We start from the raw sequence: 22,260 nt of genomic DNA, 5'->3' as shown, positions 1-22,260 counted from the left end.
GGGTAGAGTAATCTTGGTTGTAGGTTTTTCTCCTTCATCACTTTAAATATGTCCTGCCAGTCCCTTCTGGCTTGCAGAGTTTCTGCTGAAAGATCAGCTGTTAACCTTATGGGGATTCCGTTGTGTGTTATTTGTTGTTTTTCCCTTGCTGCTTTTAATATGTTTTCTTTGCATTTAATTGTTGACAGTTTGATTAATATGTGTCTTCGCATATTTCTCCTTGGATTTATCCTCTATGGGACTCTCTGTGCTTCCTGGACTTGATTAACTATTTCCTTTCCCATATTAGGGAAGTCTTCAACTATAATCTCTTCAAGTATCTTCCCAGTCCCTTTCTTTTTCTCTTCTTCTTCTGGAACCCCTATGATTTGAATGTTGGTGCGTTTAATGTTGTCCCAGAGGTCTCTGAGACTGTCCTCAGTTCTTTTCATTCTTTTTTCTTTATTCTGCTCTGCAGTAGTTATTTCCACTATTTTATCTTCCAGGTCACTTATCCGTTCTTCTGCTCAGTTATTCTGCTATTGATCCCATCTAGAGTATTTTTAATTTCATATATTGTGTTGTTCATCATTGTTTGTTTCCTCTTTAGTTCTTCTAGGTCCTTGTTAAATGTTTCTTGCATTTTGTCCATTCTATTTCCAATATTTTGGATCATCTTTACTGTCATTATTCTGAATTCTTTTTCAGGTAGACTGCCTATTTCCTCTTCATTTGTTAGGTCTGGTGGGTTTTTATCTTGCTCCTTCATCTGCTGTGTTCTTCTGTCTTCTCATTTTGCTTATGTTACTGTTTGTGGTCTCCTTTTTGCAGGCTGCAGGCTCATAGTTCCCGTTGTTTTTGGTGTCTGTCCCCAGTGGCTAAGGTTGGTTCAGTGGGTTGTGTAGGTTCCTTAGTGGTGGGGACTAGTGCCTGTGTTCTGGTGGATGAGGCTGGATCTTGTCTTTCTGGTGGGCAGGTCCACGTCTGGTGGTGTGTTTTGGGGTTTCTGTGGACTTATGATTTTAGGCAGCCTCTCTGCTAATGGGTGGGGTTGTGTTCCTGTCTTGCTAGTTGTTTGGCATAGGATGTCCAGCACTGTAGCTTGCTGGTCGTTGAGTGAAGCTGGGTGCTGGTGTTGAGATGGAGATCTCTGGGAAGTTTTCACCATTTGATATTATGTGGAGCTGGGAGGTCTCTTGTGGACCAGTGTCCTGAAGTTGGCTCTCCCACCTCAGAGGCACAGCACTGACTCCTGGCTGCAGCACCAAGAGCCTTTCATCCACACGGCTCTGAATAAAAGGGAGAAAAAGTAGAAAGAAAGAATTAGTAGAAGTAGAAAGAAAGAAAGAAAGAAGGAAACAAAGAAAGAAAGAAAGGAGGGAGGGAGGGAGCGAGGAAGGAAGGAAGGAGGGAAGGAAGGAAAAAAAGAAAGATAAAGTAAAATAAGATAAAATATAAAGTTATTAAAATAAAAAATAATTATTAAGAAAAATAATTAAAAAATAATTTAAAAAGAAAGAAAAAAAAAACGGACGGATAGAACCGTAGGACAAATGGGGGAAGCAAAGCTATACAGCATAAATCTTGCTCTCAAAGTTCACCTCCTCAATTTGGGATGATTCGTTGTCTATTCATGTATTCCACAGCAAGTTGATTGTGGAGCTTTAATCTGCTGCTTCTGACGCTGCTGGGAGAGATTTCCCTTTCTCTTCTTTGTTCTCACAGCTCCCAGGGGCTCAACTTTGGATTTGGCCCCGCCTTTGCGTGTAGGTCACCGGAGGGCGTCTGTTCTTTGCTCAGACAGGACGGGGTTAAAGGAGCCGCTGATTCGGGGGCTCTGGCGCACTCAGGCCGGGGGGAGGGAGGGGCACTGCGTGCGGGGCGGGCTTGCGGCGGCAGAGGCCGGCGTGACGTTGTACCAGCGTGAGGCGCGCCGTGCGTTCTCCCGGGGAAGTTGTCCCTGGATCCCGGGACCCTGGCAGTGGCGGGCTGCACAGGCTCCGCGGAAGGGAGGTGTGGAGAGTGACCTGTGCTCGCACACAGGCTTCTTGGTGGCAGCAGCAGCAGCCTTAGCGTCTCCTGCCCGTCTCTGGGGTCCGCGCTTTTAGCCGCGGCTCGCGCCCGTCTGTGGAGCTCCTTTAAGCAGCGCTCTTAATCCCCTCTCCTCGCGTACCAGGAAACAAAGAGGCAAGAAAAAGTCTCTTGACTCTTCAGCAGGTCCAGACCTTTTCCCGGACTCCCTCCCGGCTAGCCGTGGTGCACGGCTAGCCCTGCAGGCTGTGTTCACGCCACCAACCACAGTCCTCTCCCGGCGCTCCGACCGAAGCCCGAGCCTCAACTCCCAGCCCCGCCCGCCCCGGCGGGTGAGCAGACAAGCCTCTCAGCCTGGTGAGTACCGGTCGGCACCGATCCTCTGTGCGGGAATCTCTCCGCTTTGTCCTCCGCACCCCTGTTGCTGCGCTCTCCTCCGCGGCTCCAAAGCTTTCCCCCTCTGCCACCCGCAGTCTCCGCCCGCGAAGGGGCTTCCTAGTGTGTGGAAACGTTTCCTCCTTCACAGCTCCCTCCCACTGGTGCAGGTCCCGTCCCTATCCTTTTGTCTCTGTTTATTCTTTTTTCTTTTGCCCTACCCAGGTACGTGGGGGGTTTCTTGCCTTTTGGGAGGTCTGAGGTCTTCTGCCAGCGTTCAGTAGGTGTTCTGTAGGAGTTGTTCCACGCGTAGATGTATTTCTGATGTATCTTTGGGGGGGGGGGAAGGTGATCTCCGCGTCTTACTTTTCCGCTATCTTTCCGGAAGCTCCCCCAATAATGTTTTTTTACAACATTTTTTTTGCCTCTAGCCCAAGATCTAGTCCAGGATCACATATAGCACTGAGTGGTCATGTCTCTTTGGTCTCCTTTAATCTGGAACTGTGTGTTTAGCCTTTCTTTGCCTTTCATGACTGACATTTTGGAATAAAGGCCATTTATTTTATAGAATGTTCCTCAATTTGGGTTTAATTTTTGCTTTTTTTGACTATGCTCAGATTACGTATTCCTGGTCAGAATTCTACTTGGTGATGTCGTATCTGTCTTAGCATATCACATCTGGATGTGATACATTGTGATACACAATGACCATTGGTAATGCTAATTTTCATCATTGGGTTAGTGTATTGTCGTTTCTCTATTGTATGACCTACTTAAAGAAAATTTAGCTACATTTACTAGTTTTATTTACGAAGCAAGAAAAGATGGACCCACAGCATCATCACCGTCACTGAAGGCTTGTTATTATGTCGGGTGCTATGCTAAATGCTTTACCTGCTTTAATTCTCACAACCACTCTCTGAAAAAAAGTAAAGCGTGGCTGAGAGAGTTTAACTTGCCAAAGGCAGAGTGGAGCTTCAGACCTGGCCGGCTGACTCCAGAGCCTGTGTTCTTAGTCATGTACTACTGTTTATTTATCCAATTCTCTAACTTTGTGTGTTTTAATTATTTCTCAGTCTTAACTTTTTAAAAACAATGCTGCCATGAATATCTCAGAATAAACATTTTTATGAGTCCTCAAAATCTCAGCCCTTAGACCCCTAGGTTTATTTCTTTATTCACAAGGCAGATATTAAATAAACTAGAAAATATACTCAGCAGTAGGTCTTCCTGTAAAACTATGTCAGCTGAGAATTGGAAGGGAGTCTTTCAATTGATTTTTCTGTTCTGGGCAAGAATCTTCTCTAACAATGACCTAGTAACAAACGTGATTAGTAATACCACCCCTGAACACCTCGCTATATTTCAACTACTGAGTCATGCCTTTTTCCTTTGTGATTTTCTTAGTCTTTACAATAACGCTGTAAGGTAGGTGTTATCCCTCTATGTCCAGATAAGAGCAAACTTCCTGTGGCATCCCTGACAGATGGGTACAGCCTCGTTTACACATATCTGTCAATGGGGAACTCTGTTTTGCAAAGCAGACCAGACCACTTATGGATCCCTATAATTGCTTACTTACTACTCTAAGTAAGAATTCACTTAAAATCACTGTAGAATTCACTAAATCTCTTTTCACACGATAGAGCTTGTTTAAATAATTACAATGAACATAGCTGCCATTTGTTGAGCACTTGCAAGGGACCAGCATTTGTTCTCAGTGTACTTCTCACAGATATTACCTCACTTATGCACAGTGACCTTGTGAGGGGGGTATGTTACTGTTTCCATTTTATATATGAGGTGACTGAAGCCTGTGGCTATTAAGTAGTGAGGCCAAGACCGTACCATCTCACCTGAATGTACTTACCTGGTGGCTTTAGAACCTGACCTCCCCAGAAAGCTGCCCATGGACAGGAAAGTAAAGCTGGTTACTGGGGTCAGCACAGAAGAATGTCAATTTAGAAAGACAGAAAACAGCTGGCCCAGTTCCTTCCCAAAACTTTCCAAAGTTTTCAGAGTTTCATACGGTATGCATGTGGGTTGGAACAAGGAAAATTTAGATGGAAGCCTAGCAAACATTAATTATCATATCAACAAACATCTGTAACATCTGTTGATGTTATAAGGGCTTACTATGAAACCGAATGGTGGACACCTTGCTGTGTGCAAATTTACTTTAGAATCTATTTTGCTTATTCTTCTATTATGGGTTGAATTGTGTGCACCAAAAAGATAGGTATATGTGAATGTGACCTTATTTGGAAGTAGGACCTTTGCAGATATAATCAAGTTAAGATGTAATTATTAGAGTGGGCCTTAATCCAACATGACTAGTGTCCTTATAAGAAAAGGAAAGTGTCATGTGAAGACAGAGACACACAGGGAGAATGTCACATGACAACAGAAGCAGAGATTTGAGTGATGCAGCTGCAGGCTGTTGGCCTAAAACAAATACACTGCTAGTTATATCTCCAGCAAAAACGAGTTTATTCAGGATCAGGAAAGAATTGCAGTTTGGGGTCTACAACCATGGCAAGCCATGTGCAAGTCCCAGCACAGCAAGGGAAGGACAGCATTTTTATAGAGGGGAAGAGGAAGTCTGGAGGGCTATAGTAAACAATGAGTCCAGAAAAACAGAGCTTTTCATTGGCTGAGTTGTTGCCAGGAGAGAAGAGGAGGTCTTTCTTCCTCCTCGTGGGCTTGGCTATCATCCCAGGGCACGAGAGCTCCCCCTTCTGGTTTCCTGACTCTATTTAATTGAGATTTCTGTTTATTAATTTTTTACAAGGCCAAGGAACACCAAGGATTGATGCCACTATAAGAAACTAGGAAAATGCAAGGAGGAGTCCATCCCAAGTCTCAGAGAGAGTGTGGTCCTGCTGACATGTTGATTTCAGATGTCTAGCATCTGTATAGAATTGTGGGGGAAATACATTTCTGTTGTTTTAAGCCCTCAAGTCTGTGGTATTTTGTTACAACAGCCCTAGGAAACTTATACAGCCTCCCATTCACTTCTTGAGTTGATAAATTATCCTAAAGATTTGAAGCCCGTTCAGTTGCATAGATACTTTCCTTTTGTTTGTTCCCTCTGAGGTTTTCAAACTTCAGTGTGTATAAACAAAAGTATATGTGTATATATACATATATATATGTATTCTATAGGTGGTTTAGAGGATTTTTTAAAATTGAAGTGTAGTTGACTTACAATATTGTGTTCATTTCAGGTGTACAGCAAAGTGATTCGGTTACATTACAATACATATATATATATATATGTATACATCTATATTCTTTTTTTAATTCTTTTCCATTGTAGTTTATTATAAGATATTGAATATAGTTCCCTGTGCTATACAGTAAATTCTTGTTGTTTGTGAGGATTTTTTCAATAGATAATTTTCACTGTAATTTTCTTCATTTCTTATTTGTTCATTTAGAATGTGACCGCTAAACTTCTTTGTATTGTATTTCTCTTTGCTTTCTCTCCCCTAGGCAATATACCTCCAGTTTTTGTTGGAATATTTTCCTAGACCATTTGCCAACCAAATGTGTTCTCCTTTGAATATATTATAGTAGATCAGTGTCTCTCTTAAAATGTGTTACTCGGAACAGTGATTATAGTGGGACTGTTATCTTCCTTTTCTTTGGATATGGGCACTGTACTTCTATCAGTGATATCTAACTTTGCTTCTTTTTTTAAGCAGCCACACAGCAGTTCTTTAATTGAAACCCCACATCTTTTTTTTTTTAATGGATAGCTCCTAAGTCCGATTTTATACCTTTTTAAAAACACCAAATTATAGGTGTTTTAAGACACCTAAATAATAGAGTGTCACATTGCTCCTATTAATTTTTTATTGTGTGCAACTAATAGATAAGTAAGTCCTGGAATCCTAATATACGGTACAGTGGTTATAGACACAAAACTCTATTATAAACTAAAAAAAAAATTAAAATTGCCAAGAAATGAGATCTCAATTGTTCCCAACACTAGGAGAGATGATAATTATGTGACTGGGTAAAGGTGTTAGCTAACGCTACATTGCTAATTATAATGCAATATAAATATATCAAATCAATATGTTGTACTTTAAACTTACAAAATGTTGTATGTCAAATATATCTCAATAAGAAAAAATGTATTTTCTCTTAATCTCTCTCTCTCTCTCCTCCAGCTTGTTGGTCCCATGAGAGTGGTCTCCCCATTTACAGATATCATCTCCAGATTCAATAAGTAAGTTTGCCTTTTAAAAATATTCATGAATATTGACTTTCTTCCTTTAGGTCTGTGCCATGTTTTTGCATTTAAGTTTGAGTGGGTATTCCGTCTTCCATCTATTTGTGTGGCTCTTGTGGGAGTTTTGCATTTTATTAAATACATTGCTTTCTTTAGATGCTGCCTTCTCTTTCTGTCTCTTGAGGAGAATCTGTGAATTTTTTTTTTTAGTCAGAATATTATTAAGACAGACTTAATGCCTCTGGATTGTACCAATCTTTTAAGAATAACAATGTAGGGGCTTCCCTGGTGGCGCAGTTGTTGAGAGTCCACCTGCCGATTCAGGGGACACGGGTTCGTGCCCCAGTCCGGGAAGATTCCACATGCCGCGGAGCAGCTGGGCCCATGAGCCATGGCTGCTGAGCCTGTGCGTCCGGAGCCTGTGCTCCACAATGGGAGAGGCCACAACAGTGAGAGGCCCACGTACTGCAAAAAAAAAAAAAAAAAAAAAAAAAAAAGAATAACAATGTAATAATAATATTATTTTTATATGAAGGGAGTTGGTAATAAAATTTCCTAATAATTATTGGGTTTCTCATTTATGAAAAATAATTTATTGAGATGGAAGTCACATATCATAAAATTAACTGTTTTAAAGCAAACAATTCAGTGGCAGCAAGTACATTCATAATGTTGTGCCACTGCCACCTCTGTCTAGTTAAACATTTTCATCACTCTGAAGTAAAACTGCCTACCCACTGAGCATTTTCTCCCTCTCCTCCTTCCCCTCACCCCCTGGCAACCATCAATCAGCGTTTTGTCTCTATGGCTTTATCTATTTTGGATATTTCATATAAATGAGATCATACAGTATGTGACTTTTGTTTGGCTTCTTTCTCTCAGCATGGTTTGGAGGATCATGTTGTAGCATGTTTCAGTACTTTATTCCTTTTTATGACTGCATAATGTTCCACCGTGTATTTGTCCATTCATTTGTTGATGGTCATTTGTGCTGTTTTCACCTTTTGGCTACTGTGAATAGTGCTGCTATGAACATGCCTGTGTATGTACTTGTCTTAGCACTATCTTATAAACTGTGCCTTTTAGGATTTGGAAAACACGATCACTCTTTTTCTAGAAAACCTTTATTTGGGTGACTGTATAATTTGTAAATAGAATGATACCACCACAGAAGTTTCTTGCATTTTGTAGGGCTTGCTCTCCCCTGGATTATGTTCACATTTCTGGGACATATTTCAAGCTGAGTGAGTATATCACCATCATCATCTCCCTCCTGATGTTGGTGATGGTAGCTATCATTTGAGAGCCTATCATATAATAGATACCATTATTATCCCTATTTCACAGAAGGAGAAATGGAGGCTTATGAAACTTAAGCACCTTTTCCAAGTGATAGACTAGTGATAGAGCTAGGACTAAAACCCAGGTCTTTGTGACTCTAAAACTTGAGGTATGTGACAATTATGTGCCTGAGTTTCCTATCTTTCATGAAGTTGACTTTTCCCACCTAATTATCGTGGATAGCTACTGACCATCAATAATAATAAACTTTCAATCAATCAGTCCTGAAATCAATTTAGTGGGTCAAAAACCTCATTAAAAATGGAAATGGATGGAATAAGATGGAAAATATCATGTAGTAAGGGTATTATTTTATGAAACTTCCATTTGTCGTGTGTGTGTCACGTATATGTGTGTCTGCATGGGGTCATGACATAAAATGTATCTCTTATGGGTTGCAGTCAAAAAAGTTTGAAAAAATGCTCTAAGCCACTCAGGTTCATTTCCCCCCTGAACATTTGAACTTTTATGCACCTAAGCAGTTTTTGCTGTCTTCTTCACTCTCAAACATCCTCTTATGCTCCAAGTTCACAAATTACGGAAGTACGACATTTTTTTACCCCTTCATAGCCATCACTGACTGATCCTACATGTAATTTTACAAAATTGCAGCGTGCATGCCTTTGAAGTTCCATTCCCCTTTGTAATTAAATAACACACACGTAAAAAGTGCACACTTATTAAGCGCTTTAATAAGTGATAGCCCACATCGATCCCATTCAACACAAAGAGACCATTTGTGCTCGTTTGTCACTTACCGATGCCCACATCAGACGGACAAGACACAGGAGAAGACATCTTCCCTGCTGTTTGTCACATAGTGTAAATGCAATTCAGGGGCGCTGGTCCCCAGACAGCCTCTGGGAAGGGCTCCTGTGGATATACAGATGATAATTCCACATGGTAAATATTTGGTTTTCTTCATGTCAGTAGCAATTCATAGTAGTTCTCTGGGGACCCTTTCAAAAGCCAGTTTGAAAATTTGTTCCTTAAAAGAACAGTTTTTTAAAAAATTAATAATGAGAACATATTAAAAATGCCACGTTGTTGGTGGGAAAGCCCCAAAGCAGTCTTTTAATAAACTGGAGTGAATTATAACTTAAATCCTACAAAATAGTATTAGGATTTTACATTTTTATTTGTTTCAATGCAAGAATTCAGTCTCTCATTGAAACGTAAAAAAAAAGTCATGCAGAAAGTTCAAGGGATTCTTGAACCGTAGGGACGGTTGTGGAGAATGATCATTGAGTCTATGTTGTTAAAACACCCTTTGCGTGTAAAACACCGTATTGAGTTTGAGGAAAGGGAAAAATTATGATATAGCAAGCTGCTTCAGGAAGCTAGCCAACAGAAAACTCCTCTGTATGTTTGTAGGATACATTTAAAGGAAGTTCATCAAGATCTTACATGTAATTAATGGTAGAAAAGTAGAACCGTAATGTCTGTTAAAAAGGGAATAGTTAAGTACATTTTGGCAGAATCATGTAATGGATAGCAGAAAGCTATTAATAAGAAAGAGGTAGATCTTTAAGAAGACTGAGAAGAAAACTTTATTGTGAAGAGACCATGCTTCTGAAGAACCTGTTTCATTCACTTGTTTTTCCAGCTCTTTGAACAGTCCCTGGCATATAGTAAGTGTTTGGTAATTATTTATTGAATGAATGAATGAATGAATGGTAATATGATAGCATTTTAATAAAAATAAATGAGGAGTATCCACATACATGGGTAGACATCAAACTGTCAAGAGTGGTTAACCTGAGGAGTGGGCTTGGGGTCAGGGAAAGGCAACTTTTGGGAGAGCAGAGATCATATCTCATTTGGGTCCCAGTACCTTTAAGAGCACCTAGCATGTTATTTGCTTACCATGGAGAATAGAGAAATAGTAGTAATAGCTAACACTCACTATTTACTTACTGAGTGCTATACTCCATGCTGAGCGCTTTATGTATGTCTCCTCATTTTATGCTCACAGCAATCCTTTAAGGTCAGTATTATTATTACCCCCATTTTACAGTTGAGGAAGCTGAAGCTGCAAGGTTTGTAAGTGACTCACCTACAGACAAACAGCTAGTAAGTAAAGGAACCAGGTTGAAGTGTGGCAGTCTGGATCCAGTATCTGTGTGTCTAACCACTGGGCTCATAACCTGTAGTTGCCTAACTCATTCTTATATTCTAAAGAGGGACTACAAGGATGCCTTGAACATGGTGCTTGTATCAAACACTGTTAGCTGCTTAGCTTACATAGCAGCTGTTTCTTACTTCTTCCTAAGTTTACAGACTCCCCCACCCCCAATTTTGTTCAGGCTACAACATACTCTGGAAATAATGAACCACTCCAGAGTCCAGGGTCTGAACCTACTTTGGTAATTCCTATTTGCTAGGGAGGTTTAGGTGTGGCCATGTGACCAAGCTGCGGCTAATTAGGTATAAGGAGAAGTCTCCTGGGAGGGCTTTTGCTTCTGAATAAAAAGAGATGGTAAGGAGATCAGCTCCTTTCCTCTGGTCTTAAATTTGGTTGTGTGAAGATGTGATGTTTGCAGCTAAATCAGCCACATTGCTTGAAAAAGGAAGGCCAAATATAAAAAGATAACATGGTAAGGACTGCAGATCAGAAAGGTAGAGAGAGTCTGGATACTGGTTGATATTGGTAAACCTCTGCGTCAGTCCTGAAATTGCCAGAAACAGAATTAAATTGTGAAATTGTGCAAGCCATATCCACTGTTATTTGTGGCTGAAAGCAGTTCTATACAGTGCTCTAAAAAAGCCTTGTTGAATTGAAAGTATTGATGAATTCAAGGAGGTGACATAAGCTATATTCATAAAAGATAACTAACAATGCAAGACCTTGTGTGTTGAGTATCAACTGAGTAACATAGCCTGGTGGGCCTATCAAGAAGGTCTTCGTGGAAGAGAGAAAATGTGAAGTGAACCTTGAAGGCTAGTAATAGTAAAGGTGTGGAGTTAATAGTTAGTTGTGCAAAAAAAGTCACTTTAGGTTTTGATCTCGTTGGTCTCATTTTTGAGACTATTCTTGATAGCAGAAAACACAATATTAGTTCATTCTAGCTGCACTAAGTCAAGTCAGGATTTTCTGCTTTCCTTCCTTATCTCTAGGACATCCAAGTTCTGAAGGGCTCATGTGGTATCATGGACTTATCTGGTGTTTGTGCATGACAGACAGGCAGCCTGTCTGTCTGTCTTATCATCCCCTCATTTTTGGACTACACAGGAAGGGGCCAAATGCAGGGCTCCTTCACAGAGATGGGGAAACTGAGACCTATAAAACTTAATGCCTCCCCTAAGTCATACACCAATAAGCGATAGAACTGGAAATAAAAGCTCTTTGGAAGTGTTCACATCTTTTGCATCCCTTTTAACTCTTCTCCTTGCCCAGTGCCCAGAGAAGTTTTTTTTTCTTCTCATTGTGTCAATAAAAAAGTAGCTAAACAGTTGTTTCCCACAAAACATTTGTTTGCGTTAGGACTTTTGCTTTTGGAAACTTAAGGTTGACCTTTATCTTTCTTTGTGTTTCTTCTGTGTCTACCTTTCCCAGAGAGGAAGAAGACCAAGATCTTGTTTAAACAGAAGAGTGATGAAGGGGAAAAAATCATGTTCTGACAAAGAGAAACAAAAGTAAAATATTTTACTGATTAAATCTCCAAAATTTAATTTTGCCATAGAGGAACAAGTAGAATGATTTGTTTTGCTTGGTCAGATCTTGGTTCTCCTCTACTTCACTGGTTGCTCCTTCTCATTCTCTTTTGGGGGTTCTCCTTCTTCTCCCTCACCTCTTATTGGAGTGCTTCGGGCACAGTCTTAGCAATCTCTACTCCTCTTCTAGAGGTGCTTGTCCAATCTCATGGCTTTAAGCAGCTGCATGTGCTGTCAATGTGCAAATTTATATCCTTTGCTCAGTACCCCATCTTTGAGCTCCTGTATCTGGGATCACCTGGCTGTCTAATAGACATCTCAAACCCAACCTGTGCAAAAGAAACTCTTGATCTTCCTCTCACAAACTTGCTCTATTCACATCTTTCCCGATCTTCCAACTGCTTAGGCCATAAACTTTTATCATCCTTGATTTCCTTCCGTATCTCATACTCACATCCAAAGCATCAGCAAATCTTGTAGGTACTATCTTCAAAAGATATCTAGAATCTAACCACTTCTCACCACTTCTGCTATTACCACCTTAGTCCAACCTTCTATCATCTCTGATATGTGTGATTGTGGAAACCTACCTACTGGTCTCTGTGCATCCATTCTTGCTTATCCCCATAGTCTATTCTCAAACAGCAGCCAGAGTCATACAAGATCACGCTACTCTTCTGCTCAGAAAGCTCCATTGACCTCCTATCTGACTCAGAGTAAAAGCTGAAGTTTTTATTTAACTTTAATTTTTAATTTTATTTAAAGTAAAAGGCTTTACTTAATTCATACCCTTATTACCTGGCTGACTTTATTTCCTTTTACTTTTCTACTTGATCATTCGGCTCCATAAATTTCCTCTCTTTTCTTCAAAATGCCAGAATGCTCCTCTCTCAGAAATCTGCACGTCTCACTCACCGCTTAGCTGCAAGTCTTTCTCAATTAAGACTTCCCTTGACTGTCCCACTTAAAATTGCAAACCCGTCCCTGTTGCCCCCAGTGCTCCTCTCTGTTCTCTTATTTTCCATAGCACTTATCAGCATCTAACATACTATATGACTTACTATTATGTTTATTGATTATTGTCTGTCTCCCCTGAGAAGAATGCAAACTCCATGAAAACAGGTAGTTTTGTCTGTTTTGTTCACTGATGTACCTATGGCGCTTAGAACCCTGCTTAGCACACAGAAGATGGGCAATGACTATTGTAGAATGAATAAATGAATGAAAAGAATCTATATTTCTCATTGTTCTTCTCTGATGTTGCCATTATTATTATTATTAACTGGTTTTGCCTGGTAGGGGGAAATATAGGTTCAAAATGAGGATTTTCATGGAGACTCAAAGCAAACAGTGGGTAAAGGAGATATGTTTGAACTCTTCCAGGCGTCCTCACGTCAGAACAGGTACACACATGCCTACCATGCTTGCTTTTGACATCTGCGTGAAAGGAAGGTGGTCCTGCTTGTGTATGACAGAGAGAAAGGGAACTCTCTTACCCGTGCTTTGTTTCATGACTGCAGTTCTCATTCTCCAGACACTCCTTGGTCTGTGACACTAACTAGAATATAGGAATAGGTGATATCGAAAGTATTTAAGTCAGAAAGAGAAAAACACCATATGCTAACACATATATATGGAATCTAAAAAAAAATGGTTATGAAGAACTTAGGGGCAGGATGGGAATAAAGACGCAGACCTACTAGAGAATGGACTTGAGGACACGGGGAGAGGGAAGGGTAAGCTGGGACGAAGTGAGAGTGGCATGGACTTATATATACACTACCAAATGTAAAATAGATAGCTAGTGGGAAGCAGCCTCGTAGCATAGGGAGATCAGCTCGGTGCTTTGTGACCACCTAGAGGGTGGGATAGGGAGGTTGGGAGGGAGGGAGACTCAAGAGGGAAGAGATATGGGGATATATGTATATGTATGGCTGATTCACTTTGTTATACAGCAGAAACTAACACACCATTGTAAAGCAATTATACTCTAATAAAGATGTTAAAAAAAGAAAGTATTTAACAGCTGGTGCCATAGGCACTGACCAATCAGATGGGCCACCAGCTGTAAGCAACTGGTGTGGTTCTATGCTTATCACTGAGCATCAGCTCTGAACATAAGTATTAGATAGTAACTTCTCTGCTCACTGTCTTATCAATTTTTCTTACAAGGAAGTGGGGAGAGGGTTTCATGCCAAAGGCGGTATTTCTGAACATCACACATTGGTCCTTAAAGGAACAAGAAGATCCACCGATTCTACATGAGCTTTTGAGGTATTTTTGAAGAATTTCCTCATTTTCATGATTTCAACTTTGAGAAATCTATTCTAAGTTTCAATCTTAATATCTGATTATTGAAATTACAATAGATATGGATGCAATGGCCTAGATTTCACAGTAGAACTTAAAATATCATGTAAAAGGACAAAGTCACTAATAAAATACAAATCTTTATGTCATGTTGCAACTTGCATGTACTTACACTGTAAGACAGGGCATGTTCACAGTACAAGCAGAAAGTGACATTAAAAGTAATTCGTCAAGTGAGAGAGTGGCATGGACATATGTACACTACCAAACGTAAAATAGAAAGCTAGTGGGAAGCAGCCGCATAGCACAGGGAGATCAGCTCGGTGCATTGTGACCACCTAGAGGGGTGGGAGGGAGGGAGATGCAAGAGGGAGGAGATATGGAGACATATGTATATGTATAACTGATTCACTTTGTTATAAAGCAGAAACTAACACACCATTGTAAAGCAATTATACTCCAATAAAGATGTTAAAAAAATAATAATAATTTGTCAGAGTCATACATTGTCTAGTTGACTCTGTCTCAGAATTTATGGGCAAGAGGCCCTGTAACACATTGAAAAAAATTAAAACATTACTTCCTTTCTTAACCTTCTCTGCTAGGTTCATCCTAGCCAAATCGTAGGAACTGGCCCTACATCATTAGGAAGCTTCTGTTTTCTCATACCCCGGCGAACTAGAGCAGAGCTTCTCAGACTTTAATGTGCATGCATATCACCTGCGTGTTTGTTAAAATGAAGAACCTGATTCATTAGGTCTAGGTAAGGCCTGAGAATCTGCATTCTATCAAGCTCTCAGATGATGCCATTCCTGCTACTCTGTGGACCACACTGAGCAGCAAGGCAAGGACTTTGTTTAAAATCTCTGTCTTGGGCTTTTTCTTCTCAGTTTCCTTAGAAGCCAGGCTTGAATGGGGAGGACTCCCACCATCAGTCATATCCACTGCATCAAACTTTGGGATAATTTTCTATTGTCTTTTTCTTCTCATTTTATATATGGATTATGTTTTTGGTTCTTTCTTTTCTCCTGTTGTTTCTCTGGCTGTCATGAGCTGGGAATGTGCCCCTGAAAAAAGGTGGCACATGTAATTCATTGTGATAGTGCACTCTTTTATTGTAATGCAGTTAGCAGTGGACATGTCTGGTTTTACTCTGGGATAGCAGCATGGAGGGAGCTATTTAAATTAGTGAAAAAGTATTAATGGTGAAAAATGTAATTAATACAAGGCTGCTGTGTTGAATAAAATCCCATTGTGTGTGGCACATGTGTGCTTGTGTGTGTTATGCCAGACAATGGTAACTGTAACAACTGTTCCCAGTGTTCATTTGCTGGCTGGCCCCTGTGCTGATTTCTGTCTGCTGGTGACGTGGGTGTGAGAGGAGGAGTAATGAGAATCATTATATTCCTCAAAGATCCATTTTTCTATAGTGCAGAGAAAGGTCTTAGATGTCCAAGCAGCGATAGCAGCTAAACATAGTAGCTAGGGACCTTGAGTTGACAATCAGAGCCCCCATTAGTGCAAGAGGTGGAACTTTTCTTAATAGAAATTACTGTAAATGGATATAGGAGTCATGGGGGTAATTGACTAACCGAGGCTTAAGCATGTTTGCAGAAAGCAAAAGCCACAAAACAGTATGCCTTCCCCGATTATTCCCTAAACAGAAGTGAGTGACAATTGCTGGCAATCCATCTCGGATGAAGAAAAGAGCTCTTTAGGATGTCAAGTTGCATGGAAATTGTAATGAGGATACTGATGCTCATTGGATCTGGTAGATTATGTCTTTTATGTGAGTTGGATTATTTTCCAAGAAATCATATTTTACCTATTTTAAACCTTCTGTAGTTGAGCTGTATTGACGATACATCTCGGTAGGATGCTGTCTTCTAGAGCTTCTTGGAGAAAGCTCTGCTATTCTTTCTGCTTCTGGGTTTGAAATGTGGCTTTGCTTTACTATCTGAAATTTTAAAGTGTAAGCAATAGTGCCACCCAATGGTGTCTCAGCAGCCTTTTGATGGAGAAGAAAATGGAATTTACTTTTAGGAGATCAATTTCATGAAGCTCTATGTTCGAATGTGACTCCCAGGACCCATGGATTATGTCTGTCTCTCAGTGGAGATCCAGGTTCTCTAATTCTTGTCTTCATTGGGAAAAGTGACCTTGGTGGAATTCTCTAGTCTTATCAATCCAGAGTCACATGCCTCCTGAAAATGGGGAAATTATACCTGCTATGTTCTCCTATCTTTGAGGATTAGACACTTTCATTCTTGAAAAGTATACACCTGGTTTTGAATAAAAAGCACTGATTTGGTATTGCCCCATCAAAGCACTGTAGTTTGAGTACATTCACCACCATTAAAAATCCCATCTCCACGACAGACAAGGGCTTAATCTCCAAAATGTACAAACAGCTCATACAGCTCAACAACAAAAAAATAAACGACCCAATTGAAAAATGGGGAGAATACCTTAATAGACATTTCTCCAAAGAAGACATACAGATGGCCAGTAGGCACACGAAAAGATGCTCAACATCACTAATTATTAGAGAAATGCAGATAAAAACTACAATGAGGTACCACCTCACACCTATCAGAATGGCCATCATTAAAAAGTCTACAAATAACAAATGCTGGAGAGGGTGTGAGAAAAAGGAACCCTGCCACACTGTTGGTGGGAATGTAAGTTGGTGCAGCCACTATGAAAAACAGTGTGGAGATTCCTGAGAAAACTAAAAACAGAACTACCATATGATCCAGTGATCCCACTCCTGAGCATATACCTGGATAAAACTATAATTCAAAAAGATACATGCACCCCTATGTTCATAGCAGCACTATTTACAATAGCCAAGTCATGGAAACAACCTAAATGCCCATCAACAAATGAATGGATAAAGAAGATGTGGTACATATATACAATGGAATACTACTCAGCCATAAAAAAGAACAAACTAATGCCATTCACAGCAATATGGATGCAAATAGAAATTATCATACTAAGTGAAGTAAGTCAGAAGGAGAAAGACAACTACCATATGATATCACTTATATGTGGAATCTAAAATATGACACAAATGAACTTATCTTCGAAACAGAAACAGACTCACAGACATAGAGAACAGACTTGTGATTGTCAAGGGAGAGGAGGGGTGGGGGAGGGAAGGATTGGGAGTGTGGGATTAGCAGATGTAAACTATTATGTATAGAATGGGTAAACAACAAGGTCCTACTGTATAGCACAGGGAACTATGTTCAATATCCTGTGATAAACCATAAAGGAAAATAATATATAAAAAAAGGTCTATATGTGTATAACTGAGTCACTTTGTTGTACAGCAGAGATTGGCACATTGTAAATCAACCATATTTCAATAAAAGAAATAAAATTTTTAAAAATCCCATCTCCAAACCTAATGCTGCATTATGTAGCAGGCTGCATGCATTGGGCCTTGTACAACTCCAGTTCTTTAAGTATTTATAATTGGAAGTGAGGTGTGATAGACTGCTGTGGATGACTGGTGCTCATGCTATTCCCTAAGGTCTTTGGTGAACCTCCAGTAGCAGGACACGTTAAGAAAAATGGACTTTTAGTGAAGTTTTCATGAGGAAATAGGGAAGATGATTTGCATCAGAGACCACACATTAGAGAACTAATAAAACCCTCATCCCTATTCTGTCCTCTGCCAGTGACATTGTCATTCCCCCCTCTTACTCCAAACAGCTTCTGAAGACTCTTTTATTATCCAGCCTATTCAGCTTGTGTCCCCAATTTATAGACCCTTGTCAGTAAAACCAAACCCTGGAATTAGCCCCAGAGTGATCATCAAGCACCTCCTGGAGGCCTCCTTCCTCATCAAAGCTTCTGATTTAGTTATTCATCCAAGTAAACAATTTTGGTGGTGGGTGGGCTCTCCTGGTAAGTAGATTTTTCTCTATATTGTTACATAAGGTATACCACACCTACTTCCAAAAATGATTGTGAACCATTAAGAGGTTCAGATATATCTGGAAATATACATGAGTAGCTGATTACATAGTCCAATAGCAGACATCGTTCAGTTTGTTACTGATTGTCCTGTTGCCTTCTGGTACCTCCTTCAAGAATGCCCTTTGGTCTCTCCAAGTGGAAGTATGTGATCAGTTCACCTTCAATCTCTTGGCAACCCCCTTCCTATATTCCTGCTGAGGCCACCAGTTAGCCCTTTCTTCCTGGAAGCACTCTTAGGTTCTCTCCCTCTCCAGGATTTCTTAGACTTCCCAGTTGCTGTTACACTTGAAAGGTGATAATGAATGACAATGATGTAATGTGTCATGGCTGCAGGGATATTTGCATTTAAATGGGGACTCTAACATTTACACAAGTCTGTGTATTTTTAATTAATTGATTAATTAATTAGTTTATTTTTGGCCGTGCTGCGAGGCTTGTGGGATCTTAGTTCCCCGATCAGGGAGTGAACCTGGGCCCCCAGCAGTGGAAGCGTGGAGTCCTAACCACTGGATCACCAGGGAATTCCCCACATTTACACAAGTCTGAACTCTAAGGGATGACCTCTTGAGGAGAATTTCAGTCTTGAGGGAGGGCCAACGAGGCAAGCGCTTGGCTGCACATAACCAACATTGTACGTGGATGCCCCTACTCCTGGGTGAGGGCTAGATGCACTTCTCAAGATGGCTGGGTGAGTGAGAACGCAAGTGTAAGCTGAAAAAAACACACGTGACAGTACAAAATCTATATTTGATGCTTGCATGAACCACAACAAGGGTTACAAATGTAGTCACATCTCTTTGACTACCTTGTTCACTGTTGTGTCCCTAGGGTTTTTTAAAACCACTTTATTGAAGTGTGATCGTTATACAGAAAGCTGTACATATTTAATGTATACAACTTGATGAGTTTGGAGATAAATATACACCTGTGAAACCATTCCCACAATCAGTGTCATAAACATATCCATCACTTCCAAGCGTTTCCTCCCACCCTCTTTACTTATTTATATTTGTGATAAAAACACTTAACGTAAGAGCTACCCTTTTGGCACATTTTGAAGTGTGCAATGCATTGTTGTTAACTATAGGCCAGCAGTCCACAACCTTTTTGGCACCAAGGACTGGTTTTGTGGAAGACTTTTTACACGGCCTGGGGGTGAGAGTGGGGGTCGGGGGATGATTCAGGCGGTAATGCGAGCGATGGGGAGCGGCAGGTGAAGCTTCGCTGGCTCTCCCACCGCTGACCTCCTGCTGTGTGGCCTGGTTCTTAACGGGCCTCGGCCTGGTATGGGTCTGCGGCCTGGGGGTTGGACACCCTTGCTATAGGCACTGTGGCGTACAGTTGATCTCTACGTCTTATTCGTCTTGCGTAACTGAAACTTGGTACCCTTGACCAGTACTTCCCTGATTCTCCCTCCTCCCCTAGATTTTGACCAGGGCCTGGCATATAGTAAGTCCTCAATAATTATTTGTAAAATGAATGGATGGATGCATAGGTGGATGAATTCTGTTTCTAATATTGCTTAAACTCTTCCTCATATGCAGGGACTCCAAATATCTTTCTCTTGAGACTTCCGTAACTTGAAAATGTCTATAAATTCCAGGATTTTTTCTTAGTTTCAAAAGACAGGTGGGGCAATCAGTCCTCTCTTGACACTGGGCGGGGGGCATCTCTACATTGTTTCAGCTGTTTCTTTCTTGTTGCCTGAGCATGTCACTGGAGAAGCTGAGTTCTGTGCAGTCTCAAGAGGTTGGTTCACCAGAGAGGGCCACAGAGGTTCTCTAGGGAGGACACCCCACTCCTTCAGGACCAGGGTGAGTGCATGTGCAGAGCTCTGCAGAACTGAGCCTCTCCTTGTGTTCATGGACACAACCACAAAAGCAAAACCAAAACCAAAACCAAAAATATCCGTTCAACCCCACTGAAGTGCAACATGAATATATCAATTCTTAAATCCTTCTTAGAGAAAAGGCTGGAAAAGTATTCCAGGCCCAGCCCATTCTTCAAATCAAAATCTAATTCTTCCTCCTATGCCTGTAATCTGAGGTTGGTTTAGAACACAGTCAAGTCTTTGGGGACAGAATTTGATGATTTCTCTCTCCTGAAGGGTAGGGGCACTTAGGAGAAAAGTCTTGAAGATCACTTTCAAATTTTTGCCTTCGGAAGGACCAGTGAGATAGCCCTAAACAACAAAAGTGTATGGTGCTTCTCAGCCTATAAAAATAGTGTCCCTTTGAGGAAAGCAAAAAAAAAAAAAAAAAAAAATAATCCCATCACCAGTTCTGTCTCAATGATGCTGATATGCTCTGGGGAATCATATCCCTTTTAAGAGGAGCTTCATTTTCTCTGGATCTTCCTCAACCAAGGTGATTGTCTTGAGCTTTACTGTCAGGAATTTGTCTTAGGAAAGTAGTAAGTTTCCTTTCATTTTCTAAATGCAGTGAATTAACACTAGTGATAAAACTTGGATCGGTTGCTTGTTTTTTCTAAGAAGAATCCCCATAAGGTTGTAAAGAATAAGATATAAAGAGTTTGCTCAGTGCTTGGCTCATAGAAAGCATTCAGTAAGTATTAGCTAGTATTATTATTGTTGTTATTGCTGCTACAACTACAATTATTATTAGTGGTGGTGGTCCCTGCCTGGCATGCAATCCGAGCTGTGGGTATTTACTATGGGAAGAAAATAGAGTTTAGTGACATATAATGCATGTAAAGTGCTTAGTATAGTCTCTGGTACAAAGTAAGCATATAGTAAATTTAAGCAAATTTATCAAATATGAATATATTAGGGTAGATTTGGCTGCTGAAATAGAGAACAAAATTTAATGGCTCAAAGAAACATAAATTCATTTTTCACTCATGTTATTGTACCAGGTGAGTGTTCCAAGTGTTAAAGAAAAGTTTTCAGACAATTTAGCTGTGAGCATGTATCAAGATTTTATTACTATCAGGCACAGCAGGGAAGTGGACCCTAGAAGGCCACTTCCCAAATTTACTTTTGGCAGGGACATTTGATAGGAAAAGAGTTCAGTTAGATAATCATTGTTAGGCTAGACACAGAAAGAAAAGAAAGTCTGGTAAAGGTCACTAGACCCTTGATTGACAGTTGGCAACTGAGTGTGTGGCTAATTGGGCATGTGGGTAATTGGTTTCCTAGAGCAAACCTTAATCCCATTAAAGTTCACAGAAAATTGCTTAAGCATTTTATCAGGAATGCTAACTTCTCAGAAAGAGGTTGTGAAGCAAAAAGTTCTGCCCCTCAGACCATGTTTGGAACAATTTCTCTTATGTGTGGGGCCATGGGCCAGCTCTGTCCCTTCTAGTCATTCAGGCAGTCTGGTTGAAGGCAGCTCTGCCAGTTTCAGTATTTTCAGTGTATGGCTTTAATACCATACTGGTCATTGGCAGCAGCCAGTGAGAAAGGGGAAAAGAACAGAGATTTCTTTTTAAGAAATCTTGCCTAAGCAAATGAGCCAGAGGTAGAAACAGAGCTTTTGCTCCCACATCATTGAGAGTTTAGTTACATGGCCATCAAGCTCCCAGTAGGGCTGAGAAATACCATCACTGACTGGGCATCCAAGTCCTGCCTGCACATCTTTTACTATGGGGAAGAAATGCAGTTTGCGGACAGTAGTGGTCTCTGCCGCAATGAAGGTGTGCCCAGCTTTTCTGCACCTACTGCCTTCTGGAGCAGGAATTGGCAAACTATGGGCTTCAGGCTAAATCCTACCCACAGCTGTTTGTATAAATAAAGTTTTATTGGAAAGCCATGCTCATTCATTTATGCAATGTGAATGGCCGATTTCACACTACACTAACAAGGTTGAGTAGTTGAGACAGAGACCACATGACCCAAAGCTTAAAATATTTACTTTGGGGCCTTTTTAGAAAAAAAAAAATTGCTGACCCCTATTCTAGAGAGGGTTCTGAACTGTCCACAAAAGGGGACTTGCTGGATCAAAGGAAATGTGCATTGAAAATTTCAGTAGATGCTTCCCTTCATACTTGCACTAGCAGTGAATGAGATTGTCTGCTCCCCAGTATCCCCACCAACACAGAGTAATATCACACTTTTCCATGTGGCCAATTTGAAGGTGAAAATGGTATTTCACTATAGTTTTAATTGTACTTACCTTATTAGTAGTAAGGTTTAGTATTAGAGAGTAGGTATAATAAAATATATATTTGGTCTTTGGCCCTCATTCCTGGCATAAAACTTCTAAAACCAGTGGAATTTCCAGAGTGATAGCAGTGTCTTTTGATATTCATAACAAAACCCTTTCAACCACACCTGAGTTTGTGTTAATTAGGTGACCTTTGGAAAGCCTCTAAGGAAGGGG

The 22,260-nt window shown here is 40.5% G+C and overlaps 1 long non-coding RNA gene across 1 annotated transcript in view; it reads left to right on the top strand.

The window, feature by feature from the left end:
• Nucleotides 1–262: 262 nt before the first annotated feature.
• LOC125964123 (uncharacterized) overlaps nucleotides 263–22,260 on the top strand; it is a 46,469-nt gene continuing 24,471 nt past the window's right edge. The window contains exon 1 of the long non-coding RNA XR_007476813.1: nucleotides 263–598. This is a non-coding gene — a long non-coding RNA (uncharacterized LOC125964123). The remainder of the gene's footprint in view (nucleotides 599–22,260) is intronic.

Source organism: Orcinus orca, chromosome 3 (genome assembly GCF_937001465.1).
Source record: "Orcinus orca chromosome 3, mOrcOrc1.1, whole genome shotgun sequence".
In the NCBI taxonomy this organism is placed as follows: Eukaryota; Metazoa; Chordata; class Mammalia; order Artiodactyla; family Delphinidae; genus Orcinus; species Orcinus orca.
This window is presented reverse-complemented; position numbering and strand designations above follow the sequence as displayed.